The sequence below is a fragment of the Triticum aestivum genome, chromosome 5A (assembly GCF_018294505.1).
Source record: "Triticum aestivum cultivar Chinese Spring chromosome 5A, IWGSC CS RefSeq v2.1, whole genome shotgun sequence".
Classification (NCBI taxonomy): domain Eukaryota; kingdom Viridiplantae; phylum Streptophyta; class Magnoliopsida; order Poales; family Poaceae; genus Triticum; species Triticum aestivum.
The window spans coordinates 437,192,451-437,211,391 of NC_057806.1; the positions used below are offsets into that span (position 1 = coordinate 437,192,451).

An 18,941-nucleotide genomic window follows, 5' to 3' on the forward strand; every position below is an offset into this window, starting at 1 on the left:
CGGCCATGCGATCGTGATCGAACGCTCTAGATGATGGTGCAGGTTTAGGTGGGTTTTGAGCCAAATTGGAGGGGTGTTGGGCTGCAACACACACGAGGCCTTTTCGATCCCTTGGTTAACCGTTGGAGTATCAAACGAAGTCCAAATGATACGAAACTTGACAGGCGGTCTATCGGTAGTAAACTAAGGCCGCTTGGCAAGTCTCGGTCCAATCCGGAAATGTTTAATCCCCACACATGAAAGAAAGCTAGAAATGACCACCGGAGGAGAACGAAGCGCCGGAATGCAAAACAGACAACGGGGAAAATGCTCGAATGCATGAGACGAACATGTATGCAAATGCAATGCACATGATGACATGATATGAGATGCATGACAACGACAACAACACATGGAGATAAAGACCCGAACCCGAGAAAATAAAATAACTTAACGCCGAAACGGCAAGAGTTGAAGTACAAATTGGGAAAGTTACATCCGGGGTGTTACAATGCATTTGTTGGTAAAAGTGTTCATCACCGACACTTTTTTCGTCCCAAACTATACCTACACATAGATTCTCGGTGTTATGTAGGCTCTTGACACATTATCTGTCGCCAAAGCATCATCACACCACCGATGTAATTTCCGTCGGCAGACACAAGCTTTACTAATAGGCTGTGTGTCGCCGATTCATTACGACTGAGAAAGTGTCGGGATTGTTTAGGTTGGGTCCACCCGAGAGCAGTGGACAGGCCACGCAAAATGCCAATTCCCAAATAATGAAGTCGTTCCCCTCTCACCCCGTGTCCTGCTGCCCACACGCAACACACACCCGTAAACCTAACCCTCCCGCGCCGTCGCCTCCGACCTGCGCGCCGCCGCCGCCGCCACGACCCCGCCTGCTGCTCCCCTCGCGCTCGTCATCGGACCCCGGGCATCCTTTCCCTCAGCCCACAGCCGCAGCAGCGCCGTTCGCGACAGAGGAGCATCGTTCGCCCACGACCCACTTCTGAGGAGCAGCAGCACCGTCCGCTGCTGAGAAGCCGCCCGTCGTTCTTCTTCCTCCAATGGCGAAATCTGTACCGGTTGAGCCCCATTGCGCTACCCCACCTCCAGACCTCGACAAGTAAGCTACAAATCTTCCCGCTGCCTGCTCCCCTTGTTCTCTCCCATCTCCATTGTTGGCCACGAGGTCAAATTAGGGTTTAGAAATTAGATAGTACATGAGCTTAATCGAAGGGGAAAAATAAACATTTGACCACCAGTTAGTATAAGGATTCAATCTTCGGTGGTTGGAGGCAAGATCCACTCTAGCTCGCAATGAATTTGGATGGGAGCATGTTTCTATTTGAAGGGAGGAGAGAGATGGATAATGCAGGGAAGAAGAAGTAGCATGCTTTACTAGCTTGTACTGACATTGGAAGTATGACCTTTCCAGGTTTAAGGGGCATGGCATGTTGGCACCAGTCACAGCCGCCGGATGGCAGAGCAATGATGTGCATCCGCTGGTTAATGAGAGATCTGAGGTGCGACTTTTAATTATAGCATTATATATGTTTCCTTGTCTTGCAATGTAGCATTCAGTTTTGGAAATGGGAGCCAAGATGTGTATTACTATATGCTAGGTTGTGAACTATGTACCTATGTTTGCCTTATACAATGTTAAACTACATATGCAGGGTTCTTATGTTTATGGCATCAATGGGAATAAGTATCTAGTTTCTCTAGCAGTACTATGGTTTACAATCTTTGGAGTGTTTTTTTTGTGATTATGTACCACAAAATTCTCCATTCTTTCGGACAATACCCTGCATCACCATTTTATTTGTGCGTTTAAGAGTAATGTGTAAAGTCTAATTTCATTCAACTTCCATGAATGATTCATGATTTCTACAGGTGGTAGTTAGCCTCCATTAGTCAAAGCTGCAGCTGAACAATTAAACAAGTTGTTGAGGAGCTGCCGCCTTGCTACCAAGGAGAATCAGCGCAGCCCGCTGCCATGGACCGCCATCCGCTAGCAAGGAGCAGCACTGCCACTCGCGTCTGAGGAGCACCATCCGGCCCGCTGCTGAGGAGTACCATCTGCAGTCAAGGAGCAGCACTATCGTCGGCTACCAAGGAGAATCTTCCACCGCCGAGGAGCGACAGCTATATCCGCCGCCGAGGATAGCCACGCCATGCTGCCATCCACTTCTGAGGAGCACCATCCGCCCCACTAAGGAGCAGCAGCTTCGTTCACCACGGAGGAGCAGCCACGACATCCCACACAGTGGACAATCACCTTGTTTGCATCTAAGGAGCACCGTCCACCCCGCCGAGGGGCAGCAGCGCTGTCCGCCGCCCAGGAGCAGCCGCGACGTCCGCTGCTAAGGAGCCACCCGTCGTTCTTCTGCCACCGACATCTTCTATCCCGGTTGCCCCCTTTACATGCCCTGCCTCTTGGACCACAAAGGTAATATGCAAATATTCTCTTATCTATCTCCCCATATGTTACTAGCTGTAGTTCACATTGTTTGAATGGTTTGTGTCCTGAATCCCTATAGCATGCCTCACGTGAACTTGTTTCGATATCTGTATTATGTGCTTACTGCTACTTTTTTTTCATTTCCATTTCAATGAGTTAGATCTCTTCTTCTACTTACGATTTCCCATAGGAGTCAGATTAGATGATGAGATATGGTACTTGGAAAAATAGGGTTATAGATCCGCAACTCATCGGGATGGCAAGCTGTTCACATTCGATTACCAGCCACTTCTATATTTTTCATCGTTCCGATTGTGTTCTATTAGTCGATCAAGCTCATTTCCATATGTTTGGATTCTAATTTTTCTTGTGGCTGACTGCCATGTATGAGTAGGCATGCTTTTATTTTTCTGAAATTTGTTTCTTGCGGTTACTGTTTGTGCAATATGAGTTGGATTTATGTACTCATGGATGACTGTTTGTGCAGATAAGCTACAGCCTACAAGTAGTTTTCCTTTGTCAAATTTTTCCAAGCATGTGTGATGTTTTATCAGTTTTTTATACAGAAGGAGTGGTACGCATAATTTTCTTGCCAAGGTCTCCATGATTTGTTGATACACAAGTATCTTCTCTTAGAGATGGGCTCTTGCTAATGCACACATCAATATGCAAACTTCCCCACTCTTACCCTACATAATGACAAAGCAAACTTTACCAGCTTCATCGCTTATGCACTGTCAAAAATTTGGCTTGGCGGCAGTAGCATAATAATGTGAATCGTCAATCACAGAGACCAACAATTTCATGCATTGGAGTAGTATTTTTTCCATCGTTAATAATGTTATAAAAATATAAATTAACCAGCAGAAACCTTTGTTGAATGAGCCACCAACATTTTCAGCAATTAACAAACACACAGAATACTAACCAACGGAGGGGAAATGCATGTATATTCTTATCAACATTCAACCCACATACATTATTTGGTAACTGTGTTTTATTTGGTAACTGTGAATGACTAATTTTTGCAAGTACGTACCTTCTAGTCCATCCAGATGTTGCCTCAGCGACCTCATCTTTGCCTCCAGAATCCCCCACAACAGCGTCATCTGCACTAGCCTGAGACGAAGCAGATCCTTGGGCGCCAGAGCTCTCGAACACTACCGCTCTTGCGCCGCGTACTGGGGCCTGAACATGCTTCTCCAACGGAGCACCAGTTCTCTCTAGCATCCCTAGCCTGGACATGAATCCTGATGACACTTAGCCATTTTGTTCTATCTCACCGGCGGTCCTCCTTGATTCAGCAGAGGGGGGCGGAACAAGGCTTTGTGCGCATCTGGAAAACAAATCTTGCCGATGTGATTCAAAAACTAATCGACACTCCATCAAATTGAATACGGTAGCAGATCTCGCGAACTCACCCTGATAGTTCAGCGTCGCCAAGGAATTCCATGGTCCGCTTGTCTCCTCCAGACTAGCTATGGTGGAAATCTTCGGGGACAGCACCACGCAAAGAAACTTTGGGCGCCCAGCGGAAATCTGGAAGAAGAACTGGATGGGTTTGGATATGGGGGTGGTTGGGGAGGAAAGCTCGGGCCTGGCATATCATTAAACCAGCTGAGCACTGTTCATCTTCCTTCGCTTGCCCAAAATGCAGCTACTTCTGTACCTAGCATTAAATCTGACGTGTATGTTCTGACTCAATACAATACTGTATTACCATCAGCCCTGTGTATATCGAATCCTGAACTTTTCGAAAAGCCAGCGTGGACAGCAGCATGGGAATCACAATCCTTATATGAGCGGGTGAGATAACGTCCTACAAGGCGCTAGTCCGCTGAAAATGCGCTCTGCCTCTCCCTCATGCTATTGGAGCTTGAGAAGAGATGAGGCCCTCGCGCACTCTTCCTCCTCCACTCGCCTCGCCACGCCATGCCTCGTCACGACGCGACGCGCCGCGGGTTGTGGGATTGAGCCGAGCCGAGCTCACTCCTATGCGCTTCTTTTTACCGGTCAGGAACGGAGAGTCTTTGACAGGTAGGCCCACGATCTGAGACGTCGGATTGTGGGCTACCGACTTGGACGTGGGTTCAGCCCATGTCTCTCCACGCGCGGCCGCACATATATATGTGGGACGCTGCCAACCCTAGCCGCCACGAAACAGAACGCATCTCCGCCTCCACGCCCACGCCGTTCCTCTGCTGCTGCTGCCGCCGGCGACTCCGTCCCGTTCACCGCGTACACGGTTGACGGGAGAGCAGGCCTCCGAAACCCCGCTTCTCCGGATCCTGTACGGGAGAGGGGCGATTAGGTTTTTGGGTAGCGATTACGCGACTGCTCGCTTCTGTTCATCTACGTCCGCATCACCTTCGTCATCACCATGTCGACCGACGCCGAACGTGCCGCCGCTGAGAAGGCCGAGGCCGACAAGAAGGCCGCCGAGGATGCCGCGGCTGCTGCCACCGCCACCACCGCCGCGTGGCCGATTGGAGGATATACATCGTTTATCCTTCTTGTGTTTCTTTCTGTTGTAGCAGTACTAGCGATATGCTTAGATGTTTCTACTGTATGCGTAGTACATACTCTGTTAGATCGTAATCAGTGTGTTATCAATGTTGTCCATGTCATGCTCATGATTTATTCATGGATTAATTTAATCGAAAAACTGCCTATTTTCTTACCACTTCTTGTACGTAACCGACTACTCCCTCCGTTCCTAAATACTTGTCTTTCTAGGCATTTCAATAAGTGACTACATACGTAGCAAAATGAGTGAATCTACACTCTAAAATATGTCTACATACATCCGTATGTAGTAGTCATTTGAAATGTCTATAAAGACAAATATTTAGGAACGGAGGGAGTAGAATGTAACTCTAGATTCCCCTGGTACCTACATATACTGAGGGATGGGGCTAGTAGATGACACACAACGATCTTGCAATAGATCACCTATATTTCGTTCAACTGAGAAGCGTTGCGTTTGGTGACCAGATTTGTCATTGATACGCCTCCGTTGCGTTCCGTCGCCCAAAGGGCATGTCGGGGGAGTGAGATCAGCCGTGAGAGGCTGGCTCGGTGGGAGGGCAACCCTCGACCAGGCTCCCTATGTTTGCACTGATGATGTTTGGAGTAAGTTCCAGAAAGTCGATAAGATAGTGCATGAGTGTTGTATTGGTTTTTTGTCCAACACGTCACGAAGGAATCGATCCTTTCAGGCATGTGCTGATTACGTCTGCGATGCAAGGGTATGAGGAATTACACATATTTTATACCAGGACAAGGGTATGAGGAATTACACATATTTTATACCAGGACAAGGGTATGAGGAATTACACATATTTTATACTAGGACAGGGATTGACACCATGTCCAAGCTTCTAACATATCGGATCGAGCCGACCAGATGGCTTTTTGCCCAAAACACTAGTAAGTGTGCACGTGCAACGCACGTTTGATACCATGTTTTTTTGTACAATTTGTCTTAATCCCTGCACTTGTAGGGGTAGTTTGACCTGAATTCTGTTCATGTAATCACCAAAATCGAGAAAAAAACTCATGAATTTCAATTATTAGCATCGCAGATCACATTTTCCAAGCGGATTGTCAGATTAAAGTCGGGCTCAGGGCATTCTTGGACAAGTTACTAAGCTCGCTCGAGTAAGTCGCGATCCAAAGTGGTGGCAATGTTGAACGAAATCTAAGGATCCAGAGCAGAAGGAAGAGAAGAGAGGAGAGCGGAAACCAATAGATGATGAAAGGAAGAGGGGCGGCCATTGATATTCAAGAGGCGGGAAAAGGGAAAAGACCATCTCTCGACGTCTGGTGCATTTTCCACAAGTGGTGGCCGATGATGGATTGGATGTAAGAGCGGCATTAGTAGATAAGCATTCCACGCTTAGGGCACCGTGCCAGTACGTCAGCTTTCTCACAATGAGGCTAATGTTATGGAGTGTGTCATCGTGTTCCCTTTGTTGTGCCGACACGAGATGGGCATTGCTGGACGAGCTAGTTAGTGAAGTTTGTGATACCCTTTACTTACAAGATCCTGATGTCTCACGTCAACATGTCTGATCTGCTTGCTACTTTCTCCTAGGATAGATCAAAGTTGATAGTTTGACGAATTAAATACGGTACTCAATATCTTTGATCTGCTTGCTACTTTCTCCTAGGATTAGCTGATCGCAAATCTCACATGTTTCCATTCACATTTACATATGCAACAGAAACAAATAGATTCACAACACCTGTACTCATATACGATATCGCTGGCCATTCGAATTCTGCAAAGGATACTTGTACATTTGGCATTATGTTGTAATTTAGCAGTGATCATATATAAAATCTGGTTAGCAGAGACCACACTGCAACCCAAAAAGGGAAAGATTACATAATAGTGTGGGAAGAAAGTTTGTATAAAAATAGTAATACAAAATACAATGCTTGTTCTCCTTTATCGTTGACCAGTTCTTGATCAACATAAATCCAATTGCACAAGCTTCAACAGGGGAAACTAATGTTAATCTTGATATATTTGATACCATGTATACACTTCAAAGATTAGTTACTGCGTCTATAAAAAAAAGTGGCCAGCAGCACAGGTACATAAATTTTCTAGTGATAACAAAGTACATGACCTCGCGTACCACAGTCAAAATTGCCTACACACTCTATTGATGCTATAAATCATCATTCTTTGTATTTCCTCAGTACTACACTACTATCTTCCCTATGGCGATTCAACAGTTTAGAACAAAGTTAATCAGCATATTGTCCGTCAGAGTTTGCTCACACGTCAAGAAAAATGTTTTATACAGGAGCATATTGAGCAGGAAATATAATACCTGCAGAGAGCTTCAGCTTCACAATATTTCAGTAAATTTAATTAGGAAGTTGACATTTTTCAGTTTAGTGATAACAGTAAGTGTGGCTTGACATGAACATCAAGTAGTGCAAGTCATACGGATCTTGTCAGCTGCAAACTATACTGAACCTCTATACGTGATAAGAAACAACTTTTGAAACAAAGAGCCCAATATAGTACTCCCTCTGTTCCTTAATATAAGTCTTTTTAAAGATTTCAATATGAATTACATACGAAGCGAAACGAATGAATTTAGTGAGTATATTTGTATCTAGTGACTATTGACATCCGTATGTGTCCGTATTGAAATATCTAAGAAGACTCATATTTAGAAACGGAGGGCGTATATTTGTATCTAGTGACTATTGACAAACTAATTTTTAACTTATTTTCATTTAAAGCTATGATGAGCTGATCACCTAGCTGTATAATTCTTGTATGGTGTGAGAAAAAATAAATGGGGAAAGTCCGACATACACCATATTTGGCGAGTGCCACGCCCTTTGCTCTACTGTGTACCAAACTGAGATTGACCTCAACACACAGCAGCACAAACGTCCATGCTCAGCCTACACCATTAGAATTTCTCAAAAAGGAAATGTGACGCTCTGGAAGAAAATATACATAACCAGACAAGCATAAACTACAACACAATCTAGCATATCGACATTATCTCCCTAGAAGCATTTAAAATCAAGTAAAATTAAATTTGGGTGCAGAATCTGATTACCTGATGTACTCTACAAGCCCATACCTGGTTTGGCAAATCTTCTATACTTTCTTTGCCATGTTGACCATGTCAACCATGCAACTCTAAATTCCAACGACAACAATAATCCAAGATTTGTCCTCGAATAGTTTCAGTCATTACTACAGAATTGTTAGATGATGGGGCTTGAGTTTTCTACTGACTATACAACATAAAGCAAAACAAAGAAAGCCACCCAAAAATAGCTATAGAACAAAATTTCACGCAAACAGTCCGAATCTGATTCAAGAAAGATGTAGTTGTATTGTAAAATAAATTACCATCCAATATAACCTGAGATAGCAGATTGACTTAGTGGCATCTCATCAAGTACCTGCAGGGTGAGGACTATCATTAATCACACAATTCATTATGAAAGCCTGCTCCTCAAATTGACAAAAGGAGGCCCAATTGTCGTGCATATGGGATCACATGTTGAAGCAAAATTGGAAGATATGGCTGCACGCTTCAGTAAAAAAAATGCAAAAACAGTATATAATACCCCTTATAGAGTACAAGAAATATGACAAGAGAAACCAAGGCAAAGTCCACAATAAATATGAACTTGCCGTTATGCAGAAAATGTAGAACGTAGCATTACATGAGGTATTTTAATGGAGAAAAACAGGTACCCATACGGCAATTCTAATCGAGACAATCCTGAAATTTCTGTCATACTATAATTATGTACACGAATTCAAGGCAATTAGGTTAGAAGCGAAGTCAGAAATTTGCTAGTGTGAGCTAGATTGCAGGCAGGAGTTATGGCTTTATGGGATGCATGAAATCTACAAGTTAATTGGAATAGTCTCACTTGCAACATCATACATCACATACACGATGCCATATTACAAAGCATGCAAGCAGTTACCTACAGGTCCGGAGGAACAATGCGAGGGGGAGGAGGCGTTGCTGACCTGTGCATCTTTCAATTGCTGCATCTCTTCTAGCAGCCGCAGTCCCCTAGGCGAATCGATGCCTCCCGTCACCCTCCAGCGCCCAAACATGAAGGACGTAGGTGTCCACGTCACCCCTCTTGACACCGATGGATTTCTTCCAGAAAGAGCGGCGTCGGCCTCCAGAAAGAGCGGCCTCGGCCTCGGCAATGAGCGCATCCACGCGCGGCGTCCAGAGCGTGTACCTCGCAGCCGCCTCCTCGTCCCGATCCTGTCAGATCCCATCCCCACACCAACACCTCGCAGCGGAAGAATGCAGCGAGCCAGTGAGGAACAAATTCCACTCGCCGAAGGCGGCCACCAGAGGAGACGCGTGGGGAGCGGGGAAGCGGCAAGCGGGAAGGCCAGATGGGTGGAAGGGGAAGGTGGAAGGAGGACCGGTGCTACGCGTGGGAGGAACGACAACGTTTTCTTGGAGGGCGAACGGATATGGGAGAGATTACGGAATACACGGGCGAGATTAGCGGAGTGGTGGCTGTGTGGGGCCTGATCCAGATTGGGCATGGGAAATTTCGTCCGCTTGGTGGAGCATGGTCAGCCAACAGTAATTGCTACATGCAATCGTGACCCCCGGTCAGATGTATTTAGGCCATTAGATCTCATTAGGTGCGACAATCTGGCGGCACAAATTAGCCTGGGTACACATAATGGGGTGGCTTTAAAAAAGAAAATGTTCAATTGTTTAATAGTAGTATAGATGACGCTTGGGTTCTGAGGTATGGCATAATGCTAGTCCGTCTAGGCTTAGGGCGGGTACCATGTTAGGTATGTGCTCCGCTGACTCCCCTGAATTTTGTGGCATAAACGATTTGCACCGAGAAAAGGTATCCCCATTCTCACGTCGGAGATTGTGGAACGCTCCTCCCTATTTGGGCTCTAGGTTAGATCCTATCGAGGTGTCACTGTTAGGGAGTCTCTCACCACGTCGTCTTTCGGCCAGGTGGGCCTGGCCGAGGACCCCATATTTCGATTCACCGGCGGGTCACATCAAGGCAACCCACATCATATAAGAGTAAGGCTTCCAAAGACGACGTATACTCCAAGACAGTAGAAATCGTCTACAACACATTCTTCTTGTACGCAACAGACTAGGATGTAACCCTAAACCTATATAAACCAAGGGGTGGGGCTCGTAGACGACACACATTGATCTCGCGGTTGATCACCTGTACTTTTACTCCATTCCAAAGAAATACAAACACAAACAGGATGTAGGGTTTTATCTCTTAGGGGAGCCGGAACGTGGGTAAAAACCTGTACCCTGGTAGCTCCGAACCCCATACATGAGATCAACCGGATTTGACACCGTTACCCACCATCTCCCATGCATGATTCTCCTTCAGCGTCGGTGGACTCGTGAGCAGAAGCTCGTCGCCGGTTGCAACAAAAATCATGACGTAGTTCCAGCAAAAAATGTCATATTTCCAAAAGAACAAAAACATGGTTCCGCAATCACAATGGCATTTGGTCAAACCAACAACACATAGAAATGCATGGTTCGAACAAAACAAATGTATGATTCTAGCAAAAAATACTCGCGGGTTCTAGCCAAGACGGCGGCTCGCCGTCACCGGATTGCAGAAAAAATATGGCTGGACCCGGCCAAAAAAAGCATGATTCCAACAAAAAATTGGCTCACCATCGCCAGATGTAGCGAAGTTCTCTTCGGTGCCAGGAAAACAACTCACCGGTTGTAGCTCGCTGTTTTGCCGATTCCAAAATCCGCCATAGCTGGTTCCAGCGTCCTTTGTTCTGGTTGCAGCTTCTCCCTCAGCGGTCGCAGCGCCGAGCCTCGTAGGTCCCAGCCTGATTGTAGCTCCTCCCTGGCGGTGGCCGGTTCCAGCACTGATAGCACGCAGCTGCTCCCGGTCACCACCATGACACCAAAAATGTCGGCGCTGCTCACAACGTCTCGCGGCGCTCTTAGGCGGACATCGTGCTACCACATGTCACCTCTAGCAGCAAATCCCCACATCTGACGCTCACAAGATCACAATCTCCACGGGTCGCATGTAACAGCCCAAGACCAATTCTCTATATTATTTTATTTATTCTTAATATTTGTTTTCTTTTAATTTCAGCATTATCATTTGACCATGTCATAAAATATGTTACATCGATTTAAAATTATGATATTTTCAGAAAAACATTTGAGCCTCGCCTCTATTTTAACTAAATGCCTTTTCAATTTCACTTGCAACTTTTTAAAAATCCCATTCCATTTCTAATTCAAGCTTGGCCTCCAAACTTTGCCCAAAAATTTATTTGTACTTTCCCAGGCTCCACCAAAACTACCATGATTTTTGGACACGTCTAAATTATACCTCTAGTTCAAAACTTCAAATACATTGAACTAAATTCAAATGAATTTGAATTCAAGTTCATCCAAATTTTTGTAAACACCTCCATAGGTTTAGAAATATTTCATAAAGCCGTCCCAGTAAGTTTCACTTTTTTCAGAAAGTTATAGCTATTTTGTTTTCCTTGCATTTGTTCTTCCCAATTTCTATAGTTGGAAAAGGCAAAAAATGAAGAGAGTGAGAGAGGCTAGCCGCAGCCCACTTACCGTGAAGGCCTGCTCAACCCTCCACCTGTTTTACTTCCAGCGCTACGCCACGCCAGCCCAATTCCCGCAGCCCACCTAGGACAATCCGGTGCCCCGTTAACGCGGGGAGAGCCTCTGCTCGATCCCTACTCTCCTCCAGCGCCCCAATAGTCGTTGCCGCCCCGCTCGGCAAGTGCGCCCGACCGGCCACCTCGGCCGCCTTCACCGGTGACCTCCGGGCTCGAGTCACTCGGGCTATTGCCCTTAAGCAGGGGCGTCCGTCCGACCGCCTCCGTCCGTCCCTCTGTCACCCTCGCCCGTGACCTCCCAACCGACTTTCCAGCCCGCAAACTTTGTACGAGTGCTGCTATATTGTACTTGGTGTGCAATAGAAAATTCCTTAGCACCAGATCATCCATCGCCCACGGTGCAAATTAATAGGCTGCAATTTGTGCGGCCGTTTAGAAAATAGGTACATATTTTTTATTTTCTCTAGCATTTTTAAATGACAAAATAAAACAAATATATTTAAATAATATAAATTAGTAAAGTAAGTTTTTCGTACAATAAATTCAATATAATAGAAATTATAAACATTTCATTTATTTTATACAATATAAATAAAATTAGAAAGGTGTTGGTCTAATTTTAACGTCCAATGGATTTTAAAAGTGCTTATCTATCTTACAATTTAGTTCAAGTATTTCAAAATATGTGTTTATACATTCTAGAGAACAATTCAATTTTACAAAATGTTCGTGTCTTTTTGTAAGAATGTCCCCATAATTTTTGAACTGTCATTACATGTTACAAATATGTTCATATACTTCATCAAACACCGGCCACCGCCAAGTATGAAAACCGGCCACCGCGGGTATCCAATAGGAGGTCTCAAGATAGACCACCACGTCTCTTCAAGCGTTTTCCCTACCGCGTCCTACTGGGCCGGAAAAACAAAACATTTACATCAGTTTAGGGAACCTAACAAAAAGTTTTTGGAAGATTTTGGTCTGGTTTTTGTTTTTGTTTTCTCTGTCGCTCTATCAGTTTTCTCATTTCCAATGTTTTTCCTATTTTTTTAAAAAAAATATTCACGGTTTTATATAAGTGTTGACTTTTAAATACACTTTGAACATTTTTTGCATACGGATCGAATGTTTTTTGTGTACGGATTGAACATTTTTTAGATACACATTGAACGTTCTTGAATATACATTAAACATTTTTCTGAATATATGTTGGACATTTATCGAATGGGCAATGAACATTTTTTGAATACATGTGTAACATTTTTTAATACACGCCAAACATTATGTCAACACACGTTGAGCATTTTTCAAATAGAAGTCAAATGATGTTTTTCAATACATGGTGGATACTATATACATTGAACATTTTTCAAGATATACATTGATTTTTTTAAATACGCACTTAACATTTTTAACACAAGATGAAAAATTTCTTAATTCACAATGAACATTTTTAGTACGAGGTGGTTTTTTTAATAGGTGGTGAATATTTTTATATATTAATATATACAAATATTTCAATATATATATATATAATAATTTTTGAAATATATACAAGGATAAAATGTAAATGTAAATTAAATAAAGAACAAACATTCAAAGCTACAGAACCTAGTGATCAGTCGAGAAAAAAGAACCTAGTGATAATTGTGCTTTATATATAGTTTGGCCCAACCCTAATAGAGACATGCAATAGGTTTGACGGGTCCAGCGAGGTAGTGCCAAGGCGGCCAGGCGATAGCTGCTCGGCCTGTTCTTCGATCCCCTCTTGTTAGGGTTTCTATCCTCTCGGGCGGCGGCAAAAAACCCCTCCGTAGACACCCCTCGTCCCCTCCCTCCGGCCATCTCTTCTCTGGCGACTGGGTCGTGGACCTCTGGTGCAACTGGGGAAAGATGCTGGAGGTTAGGGAACCACCGCCCGCGGAAAGTTTTCTCTCGGGCGAGAGATCTGATGGATACAGGCGCGTCTGGCTCAGGCTCCATAACCGGTTTGGAAGCCATGATGAAGGAACTTGGGCTCAATGAGGAAACCCTGGAAGACGTGATCGTTGAGGAGGATGAGCTGCTGGCTGAAGCTACCAAGTGGATGGCCATGGCACGCGTCCACACGAACAAGACATACAGTCAGTATTGGTTCTTCCGGAGTATGAGGGTGGCTTGGGATTTGGCGCAGGACGTGAAGATCCGACCACTTGAAGAAAATCTCTACACGCTGCAGTTTTCGTGCTTGGGTGATTGGGAACGAGTCATGCAGGAGGGGCCATGGGCTTTCAAGGGCAAGGCCGTCGTGATAGCTCCCTACGATGGCTTCACACGACCATCTACCATAGGCCTCAACAAGCTGGATATCTTGATGCAAATTCATGACCTACCGGATGGTTATTTCTCCAAGGTTAAAGCACTGTCGGCAACAGTGGGCGAATTCATATATGCTGAGCCAAAGTCTCCTGATTCTAAAGGAAATTTCTGTAGGGTGCGTGTCAAGATAGATGTCACAAAACCCCTCAAGAATGCGGTGTCGCTGGTGGTCAAGAGGAAGCAAGAGGTTACCAGGGAGATTTTCTGGGTGAAGTTTGAGAGGCTTCCTGACTGGTGTGCAGTCTGTGGTCACCTGGGCCATCTATTCAAGGAGTGTGGGGATGGGGTTCATCCTCCAAGCAAACTTGTTTTCAAAGATTTACAAGCCACCTGGTTCAAGGGGGCGGGGAGAGGCCCTGGTGAAGGAGGAGGTACTCGAGGTGGAAGAGAACGAGGACGTGGGGGCCGTGCAGGCCGAGGCCATGGGAGAGGTACAAATGATGACCATGAGGATGCAACCGAGTCTGAGGCAGAACAGATGGATACCGATGGGCATGATCCAGATACCAACTGCAGGAAGACGGGATCAGCGGACCCGAAGGTGCTGCTGAACTCAAGCACGTCCTCCGCTGACGGGGCAAATCAGAATCTACTCCTCACAGGGCCAGAAATGCCCGAAAGCCCTTCAATCAAATAGGAGGCGAAGAGGACTAAGGCGATATGTGACACCCCGAGACCGATGCGCCAGGTGTCTTCCAGTTATTCAATATTATTGCCTTGTCATTTGTTTGCGTGTTGCATATTACCATGTCATCATGTGCATTGCATCTTCATGTTTTCAAAACTTCCATCCGTCCCGGTCTCCTCATTCTCTCCGTTGTCTGTTCTGAGTCCAGTCACACTTGCATGCACCCGCGGCACGTCCGAAATAGTATTTTATAAGTGGGCGAAAAATGTTCTCGGAATGGGTTGAAAGTTGACATGCGATGTTGTTATAGTGTAGATAGAACACCTGTAAAATTTCATCGCATTCGGAGATCGTTTGATGCCCCAACGGATAACTATAGCGGCAGTATAGCCGGTCAATCGTCGGACGTTTCCGGTCTCCGGAAACCGTTGCCGAGCTGCTATTCTCTTCTCTCCTCTCAGCCCGAGGCCTTCTGCACAGCCACATTCAGCCCACCTACTTATCCCTCCGTCCCGGACCGTCGGATCGAGATCCGATGCCCGGAAACGGAGCAAAACCCCTCCTAACCCTAATCCTAACCTCCCTTTCCTATTTAAACCTCCCCCTTGCCATTTTGGGCAGCAACTAACCTCCCCTCCTCTTTTTCTGCGCCTCCACCTGCCTCCAGCCGCCGCTAGCGTCGTTTTCAGCGCCGGCAAGCCTTGTGCCGCCACTTGGCGTCGCACCAACGGTCAGCCGCCACTCAGCCGGCGCCCCGGGCCAACCGGAGGCCGCCACGTTGCCTCACCACCACCTCCCACCGCCGCAGCCCTCCAGAGCCCATCTGGAGACCGCCCCGAGCCCATCTGGGCCCGAGCTCCTCCCGAGCGCCCCTACCTGCAAGCGCCTCGCGCCGCCACACGCATGCCTCCGCCCGCCGCCTCGTCGACCTCGCTGCCGCGCCAACCGCGGTTTCCCCACTCCGGCGAGCCCCATTGCCGACGACCACAGCCCAGGTCCTCTCCGACCTCCCTACCTCTCCTCCCTCTTAATTTGTTGGGGTAGTTTTCTCTCTAACCTTTCTCCCTCTCTCTGCCATGGAAGCCCCTCCATGGGCGCCCGAAGCTTGGTCCGACGCCGTCCTTGTTCTAACTCCGGCCAAATCCGGCGCCCCGAGACCAGATCCACTCTTTTCCTGCACGGATCCCGCCGTGACGGCCTCCTCCCCCGACATCGAGACCTCGACGTCCCCTTCCATGGCCGCTCCCTTCCTCTGCTTGTGCGGGAGGACGAGGAGCATGACGAGCGGCCTCCTCGCTTGCTCGCGTGGCCCGGCCCAGCTCCAGCGCATGGACGGCCGAGCAACCGGCCTGCCTGGGCCTCTCTACCAACCGACTGGGCCTGGCCCAGCTGGGTGAGCAGCCCCAGCCCTCTCCTGTGCACTATGGGTCCAGCCAGTTTCGGCCCATGTTGTTTTTTTCCTGAACGAATTTGTCTATTTGTCGAGTGAGCTGCAGTTTTACAGATAGGCCCCTCATATTCATGCATATAATAACTCCACAACCGTGCATCAAATCTAAATAAATTATATATGTAACTTGCTTAGATTTTTGTCTAGTTTCATAATTTGCAACTTTCATCTATGTTTAAAATGTTTAAATGTTGTTTGCATATAATTTGCCTATTGCCATGTTAAAATGATTTAATTCATAACTAAATAGCTGTAGCTCCAAATCTAATAAACTTTATATGTAAATGGGGTAGAAAAATGCCTAGTTTAACATGGTGGCATCATATTGTATGTTTAACAACTCTAAAATTGGGTTTAGGGCAGAACAGTACCAAATTCATAATATGCATATGGGGATTTTCTAGAATTGTTGTTTGTTATTTCCGGCCTCATTTAAATTTGACTAGATAGCTAGTTTACTTATGCTTCATCTCTTGACATGCTAACCAACATTTAATATTGTTGAGTACTTAAACGGGAGAGAAATAAATAAGTCATGTGGTGTTTCGTCAATATGCAACTTGTTGCATATTGAGCTCCACTTAATTTGTAGTTTTGTTTGTGCATATTGCCATGCCATGCCTCATTAAACCGGACATGCATCATACTTGGTTGGCGCATCATGCCATGCTTATGTGATGGTTGTTTACTATATTGTTTGCTTCTTTCCGGTGTTGCTTCTTCGGGTTAGTTCCGATAACGTCGTGTTTGTGAGGATTCGTTCGACTTCGTCCATTTGTCTTCTTCATGGACTCGTTCTTCTTCCTTGCAGGATCTCAGTCAAGATGACCATACCCTCGAAATCACTTCTATCTTGGCTTGCTAGTTGCTCGCTCTATTGCTATGCCGCGATACCTACCACTTGCTATATCATGCCTCCCATATTACCATGTCAAGCCTCTGACCCACCTTTCCTAGCAAACCATTGTTTGGCTATGTTATCGCTTTGCTCAGCCCCTCTTATAGCATTGCTAGTTGCAGGTGAAGATGAAGTTTGTTCCATGTTTGGAACATGGATATGTTGGGATATCACAATATCTCTTATTTATATTAATGCATCTATATACTTGGTAAAGGGTGGAAGGCTCGGCCTTATGCCTGGTGTTTTGTTCCACTCTTGCCGCCCTAGTTTCCGTCATACCGGTGTTATGTTTCTTGATTTTGCGTTCCTTACGCAGTTGGGTGTTATGGGAACCCCTTGACAGTTCGCTTTGAATAAAGCTCCTCCACCAAGGCCCAACCTTGGTTTTACCATTTGCCTCACCACCACCTACTTTTCCCTTGGGAGTCGTGCTCCTAAGGGTCATCTTTATTTTAAGCCCCCCCCCCCGAGCCAGTGCTTGTCTAAGAGTTGGTCCGAACCGAGTAGACTGCGGGGCCACCTCAGGGAAACTTGAGGTTTGGTTTTACTCGTAGGATGTCTCATCCGGTGTTGCCCTGAGAACGAGATATGTGCAGCTCCTATCGGGATGTCGGCGCATTGGGCGGTCTTGCTGGTCTTGTTTTACCATTGTCGAAATGTCTTGTAACCGGGATTCTGAGTCTGATCGGGTCTTCTTGGGAGAAGGAACATCCTTCATTGACCGTGAGAGCTTGTGCTACTCCTTGAGCACTGCGTTCGTTTTCCCCGAAGAGGAAGGGATGATGCAGCAAAGTAGCGTAAGTATTTCCCTCAGTTTTTGAGAACCAATGTATCAATCTAGTAGGAGGCTACGCGCGAGTCCCTCGTACCTGCACAAAACAAATAAATCCTCGCAACCAACGGAAATAGGGGTTGTCAATCCCTTAAGGCCACTTACGAGAGTGAGATCTGATAGATATGATATAGATAATATTTTTGGTATTTTTATGATAAAGATGCAAAGTAAAATAAAGGCAAAGTAAATAGCAAAGGAAATAACTAAGTAGTAGGAGATTAATATGATAAAGATAGACCCGGGGGCCATAGGTTTCACTAGTGGCTTCTCTCGAGAGCATAAGTATTCTACGGTGGGTGAACAAATTACTGTTGAGCAATTGACAGAATTGAGCATAGTTATGAGAATATCTAGGTATGATCATGTATATAGGCATCACGTCCGAGACAAGTAGACCGACTCCTGCCTGCATCTACTACTATTACTCCACTCATCGACCGCTATCCAACATGCATCTAGAGTATTAAGTTAAAAATAGAGTAACGCCTTAAGCAAGATGACATGATGTAGAGGGATAGACTCATGCAATATGAAGAAAACCCCATCTTGTTATCCTCGATGGCAACAATACAATACGTGCCTTGCTGCCCCTACTGTCACTGGGAAATGACACCGCAAGATTGAACCCAAAGCTAAGCACTTCTCCCATTGCAAGAAAGATTAATCTAGTAGGCCAAACAAAACTGATAATTCGAAGAGACTTGCAAAGATAACCAATCATACATAAAAGAATTCAGAGAAGATTCAAATATTATTCATAGATAGACTTGATCATAAACCCACAATTTATCGGTCTCAACAAACACATCGCAAAAAGAAGATTACATCGAATAGATCTCCACAAGAGAGGGGGAGAACATTGTATTGAGATCCAAAAAGAGAGAAGAAGCCATCTAGCTACTAACTATGGACCCGTAGGTCTGAGGTAAACTACTCACATTTCATCGGAGAGGCTATGGTGTTGATGTAGAAGCCCTCCGTGATCGATGCCCCCTCCGGCGGAGCTCCGGAACAGGCCCCAAGATGCGATCTCGTGGATACAGAAAGTTACGGCGGTGGAATTAGGGTTTTTGGCTCCATATCTGATCGTTTGGGGATACGTGGATATATATAGGAGGAAGGAGTACGTCGGTGGAGCAACAGGGGGCCCACGAGGGTGGAGGGCGCGCCTAGGGTAGGTA

At 45.8% G+C, this 18,941-nt stretch overlaps 3 long non-coding RNA genes across 3 annotated transcripts; 1 reads left to right on the plus strand and 2 right to left on the minus strand.

The window, feature by feature from the left end:
- Positions 1-733: 733 nt before the first annotated feature.
- Positions 734-3,037, plus strand: LOC123103825 (uncharacterized). The gene is made up of 3 exons (XR_006449989.1): positions 734-1,108; positions 1,421-1,508; positions 1,879-3,037. It is a non-coding gene; the product is annotated as an uncharacterized lncRNA (long non-coding RNA).
- A 248-nt stretch (positions 3,038-3,285) lies between these two features.
- On the minus strand, positions 3,286-4,090 carry LOC123103827 (uncharacterized). Its single transcript, XR_006449991.1, has 2 exons — positions 3,868-4,090; positions 3,286-3,782 (listed from the first exon to the last, which is right to left on the minus strand). It is a non-coding gene; the product is annotated as an uncharacterized lncRNA (long non-coding RNA).
- A 2,752-nt stretch (positions 4,091-6,842) lies between these two features.
- LOC123103826 (uncharacterized) lies at positions 6,843-9,553 on the minus strand. Its single transcript, XR_006449990.1, has 2 exons — positions 8,976-9,553; positions 6,843-8,392 (listed from the first exon to the last, which is right to left on the minus strand). It is a non-coding gene; the product is annotated as an uncharacterized lncRNA (long non-coding RNA).
- Positions 9,554-18,941: the final 9,388 nt, after the last annotated feature.